Below are 16,913 nucleotides of genomic sequence, written 5' to 3'. Positions count from 1 at the left end.
TGCTTCAGATTCTGTGTCTCCCTCTCTCTCTGCCCCTCCCTTGCTCATGCTCTGTCTCTCTCTGTCCCAAAAATAAATTTAAAAAAATACATTCTAGCTCCATCCACGTTATTGCAAATGGCAAGATTTCATTCTTTTTGGTAGCTAATATTCCATGGTGTATATGTACCACATCTTCTTTATCCTTTCATCAGTCGATGGGATGGCATGTCACTTATAATACTAGGTTATAAAAAGTGTGGCTCCCAACTTAGGAACTCTCTGCTTCCTTTTTCTGTCTTTCAATCTTTCTCTGTCTCTCTCTCTCTCAGATCACCAGGTACCATGCTGTGAGGACACTCAAGCAATCTATATAGACGTTCACATTGTGAGGCTGCCCAGTAACTACATGGGGGAGCTTAGAGGCTGATCTTCTGAGGCCGGCCAAGAGCTATTTGACTGAACCTGGAAGTGGGTCCTCCAACCCAACCTTCAGATGAGACTGCAGCCCCATGACAGACCTCAAGCCAGGGGCACACAGTTAACCACTCCCTAATTCCCAACCCACGAATACTGTAGGAAAATAAACATTTGTTGTTTTAAGCCAAATAAGTTTGGTGATAACTTATTACATAGTATTAGTATTAGTGTTATATCTATTAGTATAGATAACTAATACATATGGGAACATCTAGGCATTGCTAACCCAGGTTGAGGCTAGTTTCCTACATTATTCTTAGATTATCTCAGAGCCAGTTTCCTTTCCTCCTGGCTACCATCACCAAATGACACAACAGCTTGGAAGTCCTCAAGAAACCTCACTGAAGTTGGGAGTTAATGCCTCCATCTCTGTGTCAAACAGACCTGATCTGTTTGAAACCTGATCCTGCCAAATGCAAGGTCAGCTACAAGGAACAAATGAGTAAGTTCCTTACTGTCTTAATCTTGGTTTCCACACAAGTGTGGGATATAAAAGGATCTACCATACTGTCCACCTCTCAGTATTGGTATAAAGATAGATGGAGTCAATACACTCAGAATCCTTAACCTGGTGCCCAGCACATGGTAGGTTCTAACACAATGTTAGGTATTATTTTTATCTTTCACTGGGCCATTAACAAAGTCAAGTGCAGACTCCTTGGTATTTTCGCCAGGTTGCCAGAAGAGTGAGAACATTGGTGCTCTTGAGCAAGGACCTGATCACATACCTGTGTAATTTCAAACCATTTCACAGGATAAGGGAGTGGTAAATAACCTATAATAAGTAACTGTGGGATACACAAGATGGCAGTTATGTGCATGTGGGTGGCTTTCTACTTATTAAGCCAGGTCATCCTCATTTTATCCCTATATCTCCATGAAGCTCACTTCTAGACAAAGAAAAAGAAACCAACACATAGCTACTAAATATTGCTCGGAATTACTGAGGGATTTGTCTAAGGGCACACTCTTGGCATTGCTAAGTCTGAACTTACACTTGGGTCTTATGACACCAAGGACAGTGCTTTGCCCGAGTGGTTTAATTCTGTTACGAAGCTGGTAACGGAGCCAGCTGTACTGCTTCCTCTCTGTCCCTGAGTTCTGAGGCCAGAACTGGACAAGCTCCTGGCACTTTCCCTGTAGACCCATCCCTTTGTTATACTTTCTCCTCATTAGAACTTCACTTTCATTGCCAAGCCAGCTCTCCTAATCTCGTGTCAACTCTGCCGCCTCTAATTATTTCACTGTAATTATTTTTCCTTAACAAAGGAGATAAAACTAATCATAACATCTTTTTGTAAGCCTCCAAGAGTCATGCTTAAATTACTGCACTGATTTGAAAACCCCAGCAAGCAAATAGGAAATAATTATACTTTTATCTGGGTTGTGGCTGATGTTTTGCCAGATACCTACTAAGTTCTTGTATAAAAACAAGAGGTCATGAGCAGAAAAATGACTTTGTCATGAAAATCCTTCAACTTGTGATGAATCTTCCTTCTTCAATTTTGTGACATGGAGGGGACTGGAATGAGGCGGGCAGAGCTGGAGAATCAGTGATGTCTCCAATGTGTCCCCAAATGACACTGTTCTCAGGGTAGACTCCTAACCTCTGATTAGTGCAAAGCTGCCATCTGGTCAACTCCTCCCCAGAAATGGCTGGATGTGTGAACTTCAATGGGGTGCAAAGTGAAAACAATGGCTAACATTTGTTACGCACTTACTATAGGCTAAGAACCGTTCTAGGAAATTGATGTGCCTTGCCTCCTTTAACCACTATAATTGCCTAAGATGCAATTGTCAGTGTGCCCATTATACAGATGAGGAAACAGATTAAATAACTTAGCCAGAGCTACAAAGTGAGCAAATGGCACAAATGGGTCTGGAGCTCAGATCTATCTCATTCAAAAACGCTTGTTCTTTCCACTAATCTAATCTAGGTAGCACCTGGGTGGGGAGGTGAGGCTAAAGGAGTAGGTGGACCCTGATTTTAGAGACTCTCCTTGCATTCAAGTCTCTCCCCACATGGATGCCTCAGTACCTCCCTCAGAAGATCTAAATGTGATTATGCACATAGCGCACTGACTGATGCACTGAAGGCTCTCAATGCATGCCAACTCCTTGGCTGTCTAACATTTTCTTACGGAAGAAAATAAACATGTGCTCAGTGCTGTGGGGTTGGTGAGTGAGAAACTAGGAAGGGGCCCCAGGGAAGCTGTGCTTATCGCAACAGCAAGAGGTCTCTGAAGACAAGACTGTGGCATAAGATAAGGGGAACAGGAACTTTAGTGCTTCAGATCTTCCATAAGTATCCAGCGAAAATCCTCATCAGTGATAACTCCAGAGTCAAAACAGAGGATAAAAGTACTTCTGGGGTGGAAATAGATAGTGGAGTCCAAATGTGAGGTCATACACTACCAGGTGTCTCCATCCAGCCCAAAGGGTAACAGCCCCTTTTGCTAACCACCTCAACTTAAACAGGATCGATCAAAGCACAGGGTATCTTAGCTTTTGTTCCCCTAGAAGCAGATGCTGAGAAAGAGCCAGGCATAAGTAGTTTATTTGGGAGGTGACTGCCAGGTGAAGGAGGTGGAAAAAGGGACAGGGTTTGCATTATTTGGCAGATTACCACTGTGGTTAGTTGGAGCTTGATCCCACTGGGGAATTCTGGGAGCCAAGGTCAGAGTTATCCTACCCACAAGGCGGGGGATCTGGGATATTTGGACACCAACTTGCATCCGTCATGGAACAGGGAGCCCTTCCAGGGGGAGTTAATTTGCCAGCACTTCCAGCCTGCACTGCACACAGAGGAACATAAATGGCTCCAAAAAAAGAAATCCTCAGGCAGAGATGTCAATGCTGCCAGCTGGAAGTTGGGTTGCTGTGCACCCCAGTGGTAAGGACAGGAGCAGGGCACTGATGGAGGGGACAAACTGAGAGGCTGGAAGCCCTTTCCTCTTCTGACCAGGAAGCTATCCTGGACAGTTCCTTTCCTTCCTTTGCTAGCCCAGCCCTGACTCAACGACATCCTTTTCCTTCAATCCATTAACCAGCTTCCAGGCTTCTCGAACCTTTCCACCTACCTTCTCTACTCTGCCAGTTTCCTCCCCTTCTGGTGTGCAGAAAAGGCTCTCACAGTCACCACAAGTTGATGGACAAATTAACCTTCACTCAGTTAACTGTTCTGAGCTGAAGGGGAGATGTCTTCCAGCCAAGAAGACTCTGGCACCTCCTAGACTGTGCACTGAGTTGGGGTTCCGTGGTGCCAGGTACTTTCTCCTCATTACAACTTCACTTTCATTGCCAAGCCAGCTCTCCTAATCTCGTGGCAACTCCGTCAACCTCTTCTGCCCCTCTCTATATGACACTCCGTGGAACTTCTCCCTGGACAGTGGCCTGAAGGGCAGGAAGATGCAGGTTGTACAGAGGCTTCTACCAACTCTACTTCCCTTTAATTCTGAGCACCTTTGGTGACCATGCAAGGTGAATGAACAAGAAGGGCTTCACGAACCCCCTGCAGTTCAGGGGGTTAACAAGGAATACAAACAGGTCATGGATGATTTCAATGCTCTGGCGTCTTACCAAGGCCAGATTTACTCCCTACCCTTATCCCATTGGTGGTGAATGAGCCACCCAAAGCAGCCACCCTCCCACGTCTACACTGCCAAACAGAACTCAGATGGTAGAGATGCCTACAGCATGGGGGTGGTTGCAGAACTGGGCTCCCGGGTAATTTCACTTATGTAATATGCAAGAGAAGAGGAAGCTCATCTCTTGTTGGGATGGGGGTGTGGTTGCAATGACCATACCCTTCCATAAGCAGAACTTTCATGTATGTAATATTTGGTATCTTTGAGATTTTTTTTTAAATAAAGGGGCCAATTGGTTCTCATTCATATGTGCACCAAATTGCAACTAAGATTCTGCCATATTCCACCATGAGTTTAGGATCCTGTGAGGAAGTCTCTGAGTAATTAAGAAGAAGGCTGCCTAAGTTCATGCCTAAACTCTACCACTTACTGGGCATGGCCTCATACAGTTTCCCCAAGTGTTTCTTGAGACTAATGAGTTCCACCTCATGGGGTTGTTGCAAGGACTCAATTAGTCCTCACGTCTGGCCATGTGTTAATGTTCAATAAATAGTAGAATGTAAAATCCTGCGATATAAACAAGGTAACTCCCTTCTCTCCATAAGCTGCAGCCCAACAAAGGAGACAATGTGGATCGTATCATCACACAAATTGTTATATAATCACAAAAGTGCAATGTGTTCTGGAGGAAAGCACCCAGGCTCTATGAGAATTGTTTCAGATAGAAAAGCATTTGTCTAGTTTAATTTCTTCTCTTGACACTTGGGTGGACTGAGGCATTTAATGTGGAGATCCTGGCTCAAGGTCATGCACAGAGAGCCAGGCAGGATAGGAACTCTTTACTTCTAAATCTCATCCTCTTTCAATGCATGAGGTTTCCTCACATAAATCACTGGGTCTACTCATGTTGCCCTGAGGCCAGTACAGGTCGATAGTCTGCAAAGATTCCAAGTCTTAAGGGATTGTGCAAACTGTCTACCAACTGCATATATCCCCTGCTTCTGCTCTTGTCTTTAATACTCCTGGGAAGGCATACAGCTTCTATTTGAATTCCCCCAAATGGTGGAGTACTCACTCTCCCAAGTGACTCAACCCTCAAAATCAAGAAATCATCCTTTGGATAGAATATAATTCAACAAAGCACCTTCCTCAGCACCCAGCAAGGTTTACCATTTGCATTTTCTCATCCAGAGATCTGACCAAGATGAGGCCTTGTGGTGCTGTAATGAGCCACTCAGAGCCCCTTTAGGAATCAAGGATTTGTACCCCCAGCTTCCGGGAATGTGGGAAGCAGCTAACTCTCAGCTTTCTGTCTTCTCTTGGGATTGCCTCAGCTGAGGAGAGCCACCTTGCTGAAGTTCATGCCCTCTTCCTGAAGCAGCTCGGGTATAAAGATCTCTGACTCCAATGTGGGGCAGTTCTGAATGGTCATTCAATTTTCCAGACTCCCCACTGGGTCAGCTTAGGCTTCTGTTTGATATGTCATTGCAGCTCAAATATAGAATTCCTGCTCTGGGTCATTCCCCCTCCACAGGTGCCAATCCTAGAGACCACCCTGATAAACCTGCACACACTAATCATCTCAGAGCCTACTGCTTCACAAACCCAGCCTGCCATACACACTCATGTCTGGAGGGAGGCACAAACCAGAAGCCAGGTGTCCAGACTCCCATATAAAAGAATCTTTGTCCTTGTAGTAGTTTTCTAGGACTGCCCTAACGGACTGGATGGCTTACCTGATAGAAATGTATTATCTCACAGTCCTGGAGGCTAGAGGTTGGAGATGAAGGTATTGGCAGGGTCAGTTCCTTCTGAGCAATGGAAGAGAGAATCTCTTCCATGACTCTCCTAGCTTCTGATTGTTTGCTGACAATCATTGATGTTCCTCCTCGAAGCATCAGCCCCATCTCTGCCTTCATCTGTATATGGTGTTCTTCCTTTGTCTGTGTCCAAACTTCCCCTTTTTATAAGAACACTAGTCATACTGGATGAGGGGCCCACCCTTCTCCAGTATCGCCTCATCTTAACTAATTACAACTGCAAAGACTATTTCCAAACAAGGTTGCATTCTGAGGTACTGGAGATTAGAGTTTCAACATACAAATGGGGGTGGAGGGGGCACACATTTTAGCCCATTACAAGGAAGGAGGACATGGGCCTGACTTTTTCACACCCATCCCCACCCCACCCTGCATTCTGTTTGTCCTGGTTATTCTCTCATATCATGGGCTTTCAGCTGAGGGTCCCGTATTTCTTGCCATGAGGACACACTGAAAAATACACATGCCCTGAAACTAAACTAGCTCCTAAACACCTCTCCCCAAGTGATGGAGAAGTCTCTGCTAGGAACATGCATCAAAGTCGAGGGGAATCTTTGTATTCTGCTGGCCTGACTTACAAGGTAAAGTGGCATGCAGATTTCTTATTTAATAAATTCCCACAGAAAATTAGTTTTTCACAGTGGGAAGAATTTCAAGGCTTGCCGAGATGAGCGGGCAGGATCTAATCACTGTTGAGGCTTTGTACATACACCAGGCATTGCCGATCTCCGAATGATCCAATTACTCTGCTGAGGCCCATCTGCCTTACCTGCATACTAATCTCGAGACAGGGGAGCAAGAAACACACTGGCCTTTTCGGGAAGCTCCAGACGCACATAGCTCCCTCACTGACCTTCTGCCAATTACATTCATCTCAATTCTATTAGCTCATCTTTTGCCCGAAGGTGACATATGCCTGGCTTAGAGGGAAACGTGCCTCCAACAGCTTCCCTCAGCAAGGGGAGAGGGTGCCAGCTCTGGAGTGCACATGCACAGCTCACCACCCAAAGTCCCCAAATCTGTCTTCCTGTGATTCCTCTCAACGAGGACCAGTGAATTCAGGAGGATGCATCCTTCCTGGGAGACAGAGCAATGTCTACGTTGGCCTAGATATGATAATTAGTGGTTTTTTTTGTAGGGAGGGAAGGGAGAAGGAAAGACAAAGTGATCAAATAGGGTGAGACACCTGGGTTTGAGTACAAGTTTCACTCCTAGACGGTGAGTTGGAACAGACAGATTCACTCTTTTGAGCCTCTGAAGTCTCACGGGTAAAATGGACAGTGTTTTTGACTGTCTGGCCCCACCCTACTTCCTTCTATCCACCTGCCATCACCTCTGTCCCATTGAGCTTGGGATATTTTATGAGCTAGAAGGGATAGACGAACATATAGTAAGTGTGTCTAATAAATGCCCCCCTTGTGCAAATGAGCATCTAACTACTTGTGTCTTTGTATAATGCAGGTTCTCCATGCTATAGAAACACCAGGAAGGGCAGAGAAGTCAGGTATGACTTGTCAAAGTAACTTCTCAAAGCAATGTTTAAACAAACAAGGGTGGGAGGAGGGAGAAAGGGCATTCTAGAAATATGCTGTAAGAACAAACAGGTGGAGTAGAGATTATTATGGCATGTGTTAAATGACAGGGACTTCTTTGAAAAAAAAACTAGATGGGATTTGCCTGTACTTTCCAGGAGAGAAAACAATTCCCCCTAAAATATGCACACAGAATTGTATCTAATAGAAGAAAGTCAGCTCAGGCAATTCCAAGAGAAGCCTGGGGTCCCTGAGTCTGACGTTGGGGGCTGGAAAGGTGTGCATGTGTATACTGAGGGTGGGGGAGTTTAGGATAACTTACCTGAGATGACAATAGCCAAGGGCAAACTTAACAGCACAGCTGAATCCATAGTCTTAAGACTCCATGTGGGCACAACCTTGAGAGTCTCTTTGTGACTTAAAAGTTTGTCATTCAGTGTTTAAAATATAATAACTACGTGCCAGTCTCTAGGCTTTGAGTAGAGGGGAAGAGGATAGGCAGGAGTAGGAGAAAGTTTTATGAAGACTTTTCTGCCCCTATAGTAAAATGAAGGAATCTCACTTCAAAGAAAGGCAGCACAGTATAACTCTATGCAACAACAGAGGCTTAGAGTTATTCAGACTTCATTTTAAACTCTGGCTCTGCTATTTGTCAACTGTGGACCTTGGGATAGGGTACTGCATATGTAAGTATCAGTTTACTCATCTACCAAATGGGAATATTAATTCTTACTTAATAGTGCTATTACAAGGTTCAGAGACACTATGAATATATTTCCCAGAATAATGCTTGACTTATGGTAGGCAAAAAATAATGGGTACTTGTCAGTATTCAGAGCTTATAGTCCAACAGAGGGAGTGCATTCATTCATCCAACAAATATCCGCTGAGCCCTGTACATGTTATAGGCATTATGATAAGTATAACTATGAATAACAATGAAAAGTTACAAGGACCATCAGAAGTACTAGGGTCTATGAGACTTTAAAGGTAGCGCAAGTCACTTCTAGGTGGAGAAGCAAGGAAAGCTTCCTAAAAAAATGTTTGAGAATGGAGAGACTGGGGCAGGCTTTTCCAATAAAGGTGAGACCATGAGCAAAGTATTAAGGTGGAAAACCTGAGCATATGAACAAAGGATAGCAAAGAGTCTCATTTGGGTCTGGCTTATGACATGTGAAACAGCATCGCCCAACAAAAATTTCTATGGTAATGGAAATTCCTATATCCTTACAGTCCAATATGGTAGTCATGAAGTCCATGTGGCCACTGAGCAATTGAAATGGGGCTGTCATGGCTAAATACCTGAATTTCTAATTTTATTTTCAATTAATTTTTATTTAAGTGTAATGGTCACAGATAGTTAATGGCTACCATACTAGCTAGCTAGCACAGGTGTGAAGGGCAATTAGAAGCAAATCGTCTGAACAAATAAACTGGGATGGGACTGTGGAGGGCCTTGAGTGCCATGCTAAGAATTACGTTCCATCCTTAGATTATAAGCCATCACAGCTCAGCTCCTGGAAAGCCAGTCCACTTACAGAGTGCAAGATGAACTCTAAAGGGGGACTCCAGAAGTAAGAGGATCAGATTGCCAAAGCCTAAAATTGTTCTGAAGAGCAAGAATTAGGATCCTGCCTTTAAAAAATGACAAAGACAATGGACAGGAGAGGACGGATGGTAAGAAATGGCCCCCACGTATAGCCTTCAGGAAATGGTAGGTTAAGAGGGTTAAGGGAGACAAATGTGACTGAGGGGATGTGATATGTGAACTTAACCTGTGTCTTGTGATACTAGGAAAGAGTGAAGAAGGGCTTATGATCTGGAGTGAAGAAGAGGAGACAAGTATCTATGAGGCAGACAGCAGTGATTATTGATACAAGAACAGCCTCTCTGCACCTCATGTGCCTCCTGAATAGAAACACTGTACTGTCTGCCTCTTTGGGGAAAGATTTATCTTTAATTTCCCCATGTAATCTAAGCAATGTAGGCTAAGATTTGCGGATTGGAGCCCCAGGGGCCTAGAGGGGGACTTTTGCAGCTTCATCAGTGTCCTTCCAGGGAGAGAAGGCTGATTTGGCATTCCCAGCACTGCCTACTCCTCTCATGTCCTTCTCAGAGCTGACCGCTAGGTCCCCAAGAACCCTGCATGACTTACTGGAGACCGGTGATTTGTTTTTGTCCTATTAACTTTTTGAAAGGACAGAAACAGATTACTGGGCTGGAGGGATGGCCTGGAAAGAATACGGATGAGGAACGGGCTGCCTGAGGCCAGAGCAGGGCAGTTGGGATGAGCAGGGCCAAAGAGCTAACGGAGGAAATAGAATCTCCATCTCTTCACTCACATCTACTGCAATAAATCTCTTTGCAGAAATGCAACTGTTTGAGGAGAGTGTTCCCTCTCACTTTCATGCTCTTGAGCACGTGCTCTGTCTCTCTTACCCCTTGGCATGTGTTTTTCCCTTTGCCTAGAAAACATTCTCTCCTCCACGCTCTCCATTCACATTTGGATGTATTCATTCGTGAATCAATGAATAATATGTTTAGTATCTACTATGTGCCTATTATCGTGCTAGAAACTGAGGGCACCACAGTAATAAAATGAGATAGGATTCAACCCCCACCCATGAAATGTAGAAAGCAGGGAGAAAACTCAGGTACTAATCAGTAAACTGTCCAAAATGAGGGTGAAATTATAAGCTTAAATAACGTTGTTGAAGGAACTCTTGCTAGGATTTAAGCATGACCATGCAAACACCTCTCTGAGAGGCCATCTCTGTGCCTTGATTTATTCACCTGCAAAATAGTGTTAAGGAAAGAGCCCACATATGTTGTGTAGAGAATAAAATACGATTTTACATGTGGGTGCCCAGAAAGAGCACCACCACTTTGGCTATTATGATTACCACTCCTCTAAAAAGGTCAAATGGGACAATGGACTCTGGCCCCAGGATCATTCTCTAGGCCAGAATGCTTGAGAAATTAGATTAGTTTTGCATCTGAACAAGAGGGCCACTAGACCTTTCAGAAACACACCAAGAGTCACAACCTCTCCCTTGCCTCTCCAGTAGCCCAGTTAGAACCTTGCTCTACGACACACAGAGGCTATTTCCTAAACTTCCGGCCTTCTGGGGGAACTATGAAAAACCATTTGGAACTACAAAGCTCAAACCTGTAAAATTCCAGAGTGAAAACAGTCTGCTCAGAGAGAAGAATCAAATGAATCGCAATAAAATGTACGATTTATAGGCTGTCTGGTGATATATTCTCACATATGGCTATCGCCAAACTGGAAAAACAAACGTTGGGGGGCACCCAATGAGTCTCCAGAGCAACTTGCAGTAGGGTTGAAAAGGTTTGCCCATCTTATACCAGCCAAGAGACTGGCCCTCCTGAGGCTTGTTGCTTTCCTAGGTGCTGAAGCATGTCCTTCTCACACAAAAGTTTCTCTTTGAAATTAAGTGGAGCAAACCTCGAGGGTGGCTACTCTATCTTTCCCCATGTGTTCTTGCAGATTCAAAGCTGATTTTTTGAGAATAACATTGATCCTACCCACACACTTCCCAGGAGATAGTAATGATAAAAACAGGAAATATTAAAGTTTAAATACCTATGAGCCTTTAAGGAGGCTGGATTAGGACACAAAGAGAAGAAGGCAGAATGGAATAACTGGTTCCATGATAAAAAGGGATAAGTAGGTTTAAATGGTGGTAGAGGAAAGAAGACTTGACTTAAAGTACAGGAGTAAGGTAGGTTGCAAAGGAGGAGTGTAGAGAGAAAGCAGAGTGATTTGGGCAGCTGATGAACAGGATGGGAAATTGGAACTAATAAGTGATGTTGAGTAAGTGTAGTGGATATTGTTGGTGCCTCACCCATGCCCTCTTTACCTGCCACAGCACCAGCCCACAGATGCTGGGGTGTTGGCTGATGGTAACTGACACATCTTCTTCTCCACATGGAAACCCCCTCCACTGGAAGGCTAGCCTACCCTCCCCCTACTCCAGGAGGCAAACTTCAGCCAAGGCTCGGGGGTACAAAAAGCTTGTCTCTCTAGACTCAAGATGGGAATAAAGGACCAACTCTGTGGTATAATTTGTTCCAGAGCCTCCTGTGGAATCAGTCTGAGACTCGATTCTGATGGAATCCCCATTTCTGCTTCATCGTTTATTTTCCTTATTCTTCTGTCACTCCCCATCTCCACAAAGCACCCACACATACATCTCCTAACAAGAATCCCACCTCAGGTCTCAGATTCTGCTTCTGGGGGACCTAAGACAGGAAGGTTTACACTGCGTGTGTAATGCTACCCCTTCCTCCATGTTCTCCTCCTGCAGGAAATCACAGGAAGGCAGACTCACTTTGTGCATTCTTTTGGATTTAGAAATGTGCATCTTGGGCTTTAGTAACATTCTGAGACCAGCTTTAAAGTTTAGCAAAACAGCTAAACAGCAAAACAGCTTTCAGTTTGCAATTAAAATAATAGTAATATTTATAATGCATTGAATGCCTCTGTTCTGAGCTCCGTTTTAGGTGTCTGACACCTGTTTCCCATTTAATTCTCCTAACAGTCCTAGAAGATGCCCACATTTACCCTAGGTTATAAATGAGTCTGCAAGAGATAAACTAACTTGATCTTAGTCCCATAATGTGTTAGTGGCAGAAATGTGTTCAGACTAGGTTATCTTGATGTCAACACCCTTATCTATACAACAGGCCACACTGGCTCCTTCTTCAGTTCAACAAGAATAAAGATTAAGCAGCCCAGTTCTCATTTCAGAAGGAAGATGCAGACTCCGTTGGCCCCCGTATTTTTAAGCACATACATTTTCTTCTTCAATGATACAGAGGTTGGCATTCATTACAGAATCCAGCCATGAGTTGACTGAAATCCAGGTCTTCCTTCCAGAAGCTTATCTGAGAAATCTAATATCTGAGACAGATAATCTAATGGGCATGTGGGTCATCCATTTCTTGGGATTCTCTAAGTTCTAGTCTTGTATTAAATTAGAAAGACAGGCACCTGGACCATATTATGTTATCTCCCCCCATGACACTGCCTCAACTAAGTTAAGATTTAACACTATGACCTCAGCATTTATAGCAGATGAGGGCACGAAATGTTGATGCAGACAATCTTTTTGTTGCAGACATTGCTTTTTCTATTATAAAATAACCCTGAAAAATGGATACAAGTCATTGATCCCTCTCAGAGTTTAGTGCCTATGCGATGTTCTCTCCTGTAGATGAACTTTGCGTTCACCTCACCATGCAATATAGGTTATATGACCCAATGTGTTTCTCATTTTGCCTTTGCTACCGGGAAGCTCAGAGATAATAAATGCAGTGCTCTGATGGATAGAAGAACTATCTTGGATATTTACTCTTATAATGTTTTTGAGTGATTTCTGTATTTCATTTTTGTTGTATCCATCTACCTCAAATTTTTAAATAGGTGTAGTAAAAGACTAAAAGTAAATCAGTGTGTCATTACAAGGAACACCTGAAAAATGGACCACTGTGGTTGTATTCAGATCTGGTAGCATATTTAAAAAACATATCCCCAGGGGCGCTGGGTGGCTCAGTTGATTAAGCGTCTGACTTCGGCTCAGCTCATGATTTCACAGTCCGTGAGTTCGAGCCCCACATCGGGCTCTGTGCTGACAGCTCGGAGCCTAGAGCCTGCTTCAGATGCTGTGTCCCCTTCTCTCTCTGCTCCTCCCCCACTTGTGCTCTGTCTCTCAAAAATAAATTAAATGTAAAAAACCATAAAAAATAAAAACATATCCCCAGTGGTAATCCCTCCACTGTACCACTACTGCCATGACCACAATCTAGGCCACCATCACGTTCCACTGGAGTAAGTACAAATACCCACCAAAGGTGGGCCAGCCTCAGTCTCAACCTATGGCTTGCCTCTCCTTTAATTCTCCATCCTACAACTATATAATCATTGTACACAAAGACCTGGCCCTATTTGTAGATGATCTAAAAGCCTCCAAAGGCTTCCACATATTCAATTGCAAAATACACTTCTAAACAGGAGTACTATGTTGGGTAGACATCTTTCTGGAGCATTACTTTAAGTCCGCGGTAAGTAATTTAGAATATCAATTTGATATTAAAAGAAATGTGATATAACATGGAACAAAATATCAAATGCACATATACATTTGATATTGACACAGGAGACCGGGAAGATGTTTCCAACTGGGCGGGGCCACTGAGAACTTCAGGCACCTCAATACCCCATTTCTCTCAGAGCATTCTTGCTCATTCTTCTCTGTCCTCGGGGAGGCTTTCTTGGAAAACTGTGGTAAGTCAGACTACATGATGATCATCTTATTAAGGCCTCGAGGCATCTGTTGACATCAGCAACCTCATCTCATGACAACTGGGTCCTTCACACACTCAGCTTCATATTCAATGGACCTTGGCCATGTTCTCTTCCCACGTGGCCTTTGCACATGCTCTCCCCCAAACTGGAACACTATTTCCTCCCCACTGCACCTAGACAGCCCCTGCCTTTCTGCAGAATTTGGCATAGGAATCACTTTTGGAAAGTCTTTAATCGAGTGATCTGATCCTCTTTGGAGCTTCATAAAATCTTGGTCTATCTCTTGTCACTTAGTGTGTCTCATAATAAATGGTCTGTGTCTCTCTACCTATCTCTTACTTCTTGTTCCTCACAGTTTATGGGCCCTATCATCATCCTTACCATAAACACCATCATCACCATAACTCTCACGATATGCCAGGCATTTCACAAACATTAACTCACTTAACCATTTAAAGTACCACTATCCCCAGTACAGAGATGAGGAGATTAAGGCTTAAAGAGGTGCTGTCATAGGCAGAGATTGTTTGGGGGCTAGTGAAAAGTCGAATTCCAACTCAGATCTGCTCCAATAACAGAGCAAGAATTTTTTTTTTTACAGTTTATTTATTTATTTTGAGAGAGAGACAGAATATGTGAGCTGGGGAGGGGCAGAGAGAGAGGGAGAGAGAATCCCAAACAGGCTCCACTCTGTCAGCGAGGAGCCCAGTGTGGGGATTGAACCCACAAACTGTGAGATCATGACCTAAGCTGAGATCAAGAGTCAGACACTTAACCAACGGAGCCACCCAGGGGCCCCCAGAGGAGGAATTTTTAATCCCTCCTAATCATACTTAATTATCAAGGTCCCACTTGGCTAATGGTCTCACCTCTATCAAATCTTTTCCTCAGACCTCACTTTCTCAAGCAAGCCCAACCAGACAAATCATTAATTCTGAATTCCTAATCCTTGATCTCTGTTCCACTTTCTTTCCTTTTGACATTCCACATATTAGCTTTCGACATCCCACGTAATCCATTTTTCTTCCTGTTCATGGTCTGTTTACGGCTAGAATATCAGCTCCACAAAAACAGACAAGGAGCATGTTCTCCAATACACCTAACAAGAATGCAATAAATATTTGTTGAATGATTAAATGAATTAATCCACATTCCCTCTGGATCAGTTAGACCCTCAGAGCCTGGCACATAGCTACCTTGCAGAAAGAAGGAGGTAAGTGAAAATGTGTCACTGGATCAAAGAGTCATGCCTACTCATGAACCTCAGTGAGGAAGTAGGTTCCCGTCCCAGGCCCATGTGTTTTGGTGGTAGTGTTTTTGTTGCTAGAATCCCTCAGAACAAAAGGGAGGACCTCTGGGCCTCCGTTCAAGGCTGGAAGAACCGTGCCTGGCTCTCAGAATGGCCTGAGCCCTGTGCTCTGCTCTGGCTTCTGGAGCTGTGTCCTCCGATGGCCCTTACACGCCACACTCCTTCCATCCCTATTGGCCCCCTCCATTAGTGCAGACCCTCTCCTTACTAGGTGCACAGCCAGGACTGGGTGGCTTTCCTTGGATGCCTCATGGTGCCTCCCCTGCCTAGCCATGGGGTGGGAAGAACCCCTGTGCCATTTTGCCACCTTATACATCCAATTAAGCAATGGGGGGAAGCTGGCTGTTTCCTTGACAGCAAATACCCAAACTGACTGAAACAATTAGTTTGTCTATTTTAAAACTGAATTCCAATGCTTCCATGGCAACCCAAGTTATTAAAAGATGTAAATTAAAGTGTTGTGCAGGAAAGATGGCTTGGCATGGAAGGCGCTTGTTTTAGGGAAAAAAACACAAAGAGCTCCAAACCAAGGGCATCCCCCTACTTGGTCCCACATCACAATCCGCTGGAGGGAAACAGTTCTCATGGCTTCTTCTCTTCCCCTTGGCTTCTGTTACTGCCTCATATCGGAGACACCCTGGTCTCTCAAATGCATGAGAAAGATGAGGAGCCTTGCACTTTCTGAATTGCCTGTGCCAAGAGGGAAACCCAGGAAGAGAAGGAGGAAGGTTTCACATTAGGATAGCACCTACGATACAACTAATAATAATTAGAGTTGATGTGTATTGAGCACTTACTAGGACACTGTGCTAAGGGACTTGCTTATGTGCTCTCCAAATGTTCCTATCAGATGAGATAGAATCTCAGCGCATTCCCATTTTGCAGATGGGAAAATTGAGGCCCAGACAGATGAAGCAACGGAAGGAATCACACAGACATTAAGAGATAAAAATGGAATTAAAGCCCCCATCTGTCCAATAATATTCCCTGGATTTGTGCCAGACAGAATGCTGGGCAAATGAATTATTTTACTTTCTCAGCAATCCTAAATGACAGCAAGGCGTAGGGTTGTCAGTTCAGCTTCCTGAGGCAGACAGACGCGGGTGAACCCCAGCACCTCCAATGTCAGTTCTGGGGCCTCAAGGCAAGATCACTAACCTTCAGCACGTCAGTTTCCTTGCCTGTAAAATGAGTGCTGTGTGGTGGTGAGGACAAAGGGGGCTGACACAGGAGGGACAGCCTGTCCAGTGTTTGGACGTTGTGTTCACTCATTGTGTCGTTATTCTTTATTGGTGAGGAAAAGAGGATTAGAGAGGGAAAGCAGCTTGCTCAAGGACACACAGCTGGGGTCTGGGGCCAGCTCTCAACTGCAAGCTTGTGCTCTCTCCCCGATGACTAAGGGAACTACATAGTTGGCTCAAGATCTATAGTTCACAGTCTTTTCAGGAGCTCCAGTCAACATGCCCTTTGTTTCATGTCCTGGGCCACCTTGCAGCTTCTGAAAAGGTATACAGGGAAAGGAGCAGCTGTATCACACTGGCCACAATTTATGGGGTCTTTGTTCTCCATTAAGTACTCACTCTGGGCTGTATCCTGGCTCTCTGCTCCCTGGCCACTCTGAAATGGGTTCAGTTCTTTCAAATTCATGTTAGCAGTTTAACACAGGCTGCTGCTTCTATCTTTGGCCAACACTTGCTGATCTCTCAGGCTTCAGTTTAAACATAAATTCCTGTGAGAGGCTTTCCCTAACCCAACTGGCAAGATCCCTCTAGGATCTGCTTCCCCAGCACCTGGTGCTGCTCTGTGCTAGCTCTCTGCTAGCTGTCATTATGTGCCTGTCCCTCTGTGAGGACATGCACGGAATCTGTTTGTAGG

The sequence above is a fragment of the Lynx canadensis genome, chromosome E3 (assembly GCF_007474595.2).
Source record: "Lynx canadensis isolate LIC74 chromosome E3, mLynCan4.pri.v2, whole genome shotgun sequence".
In the NCBI taxonomy this organism is placed as follows: Eukaryota; Metazoa; Chordata; class Mammalia; order Carnivora; family Felidae; genus Lynx; species Lynx canadensis.
This window is presented reverse-complemented; position numbering follows the sequence as displayed.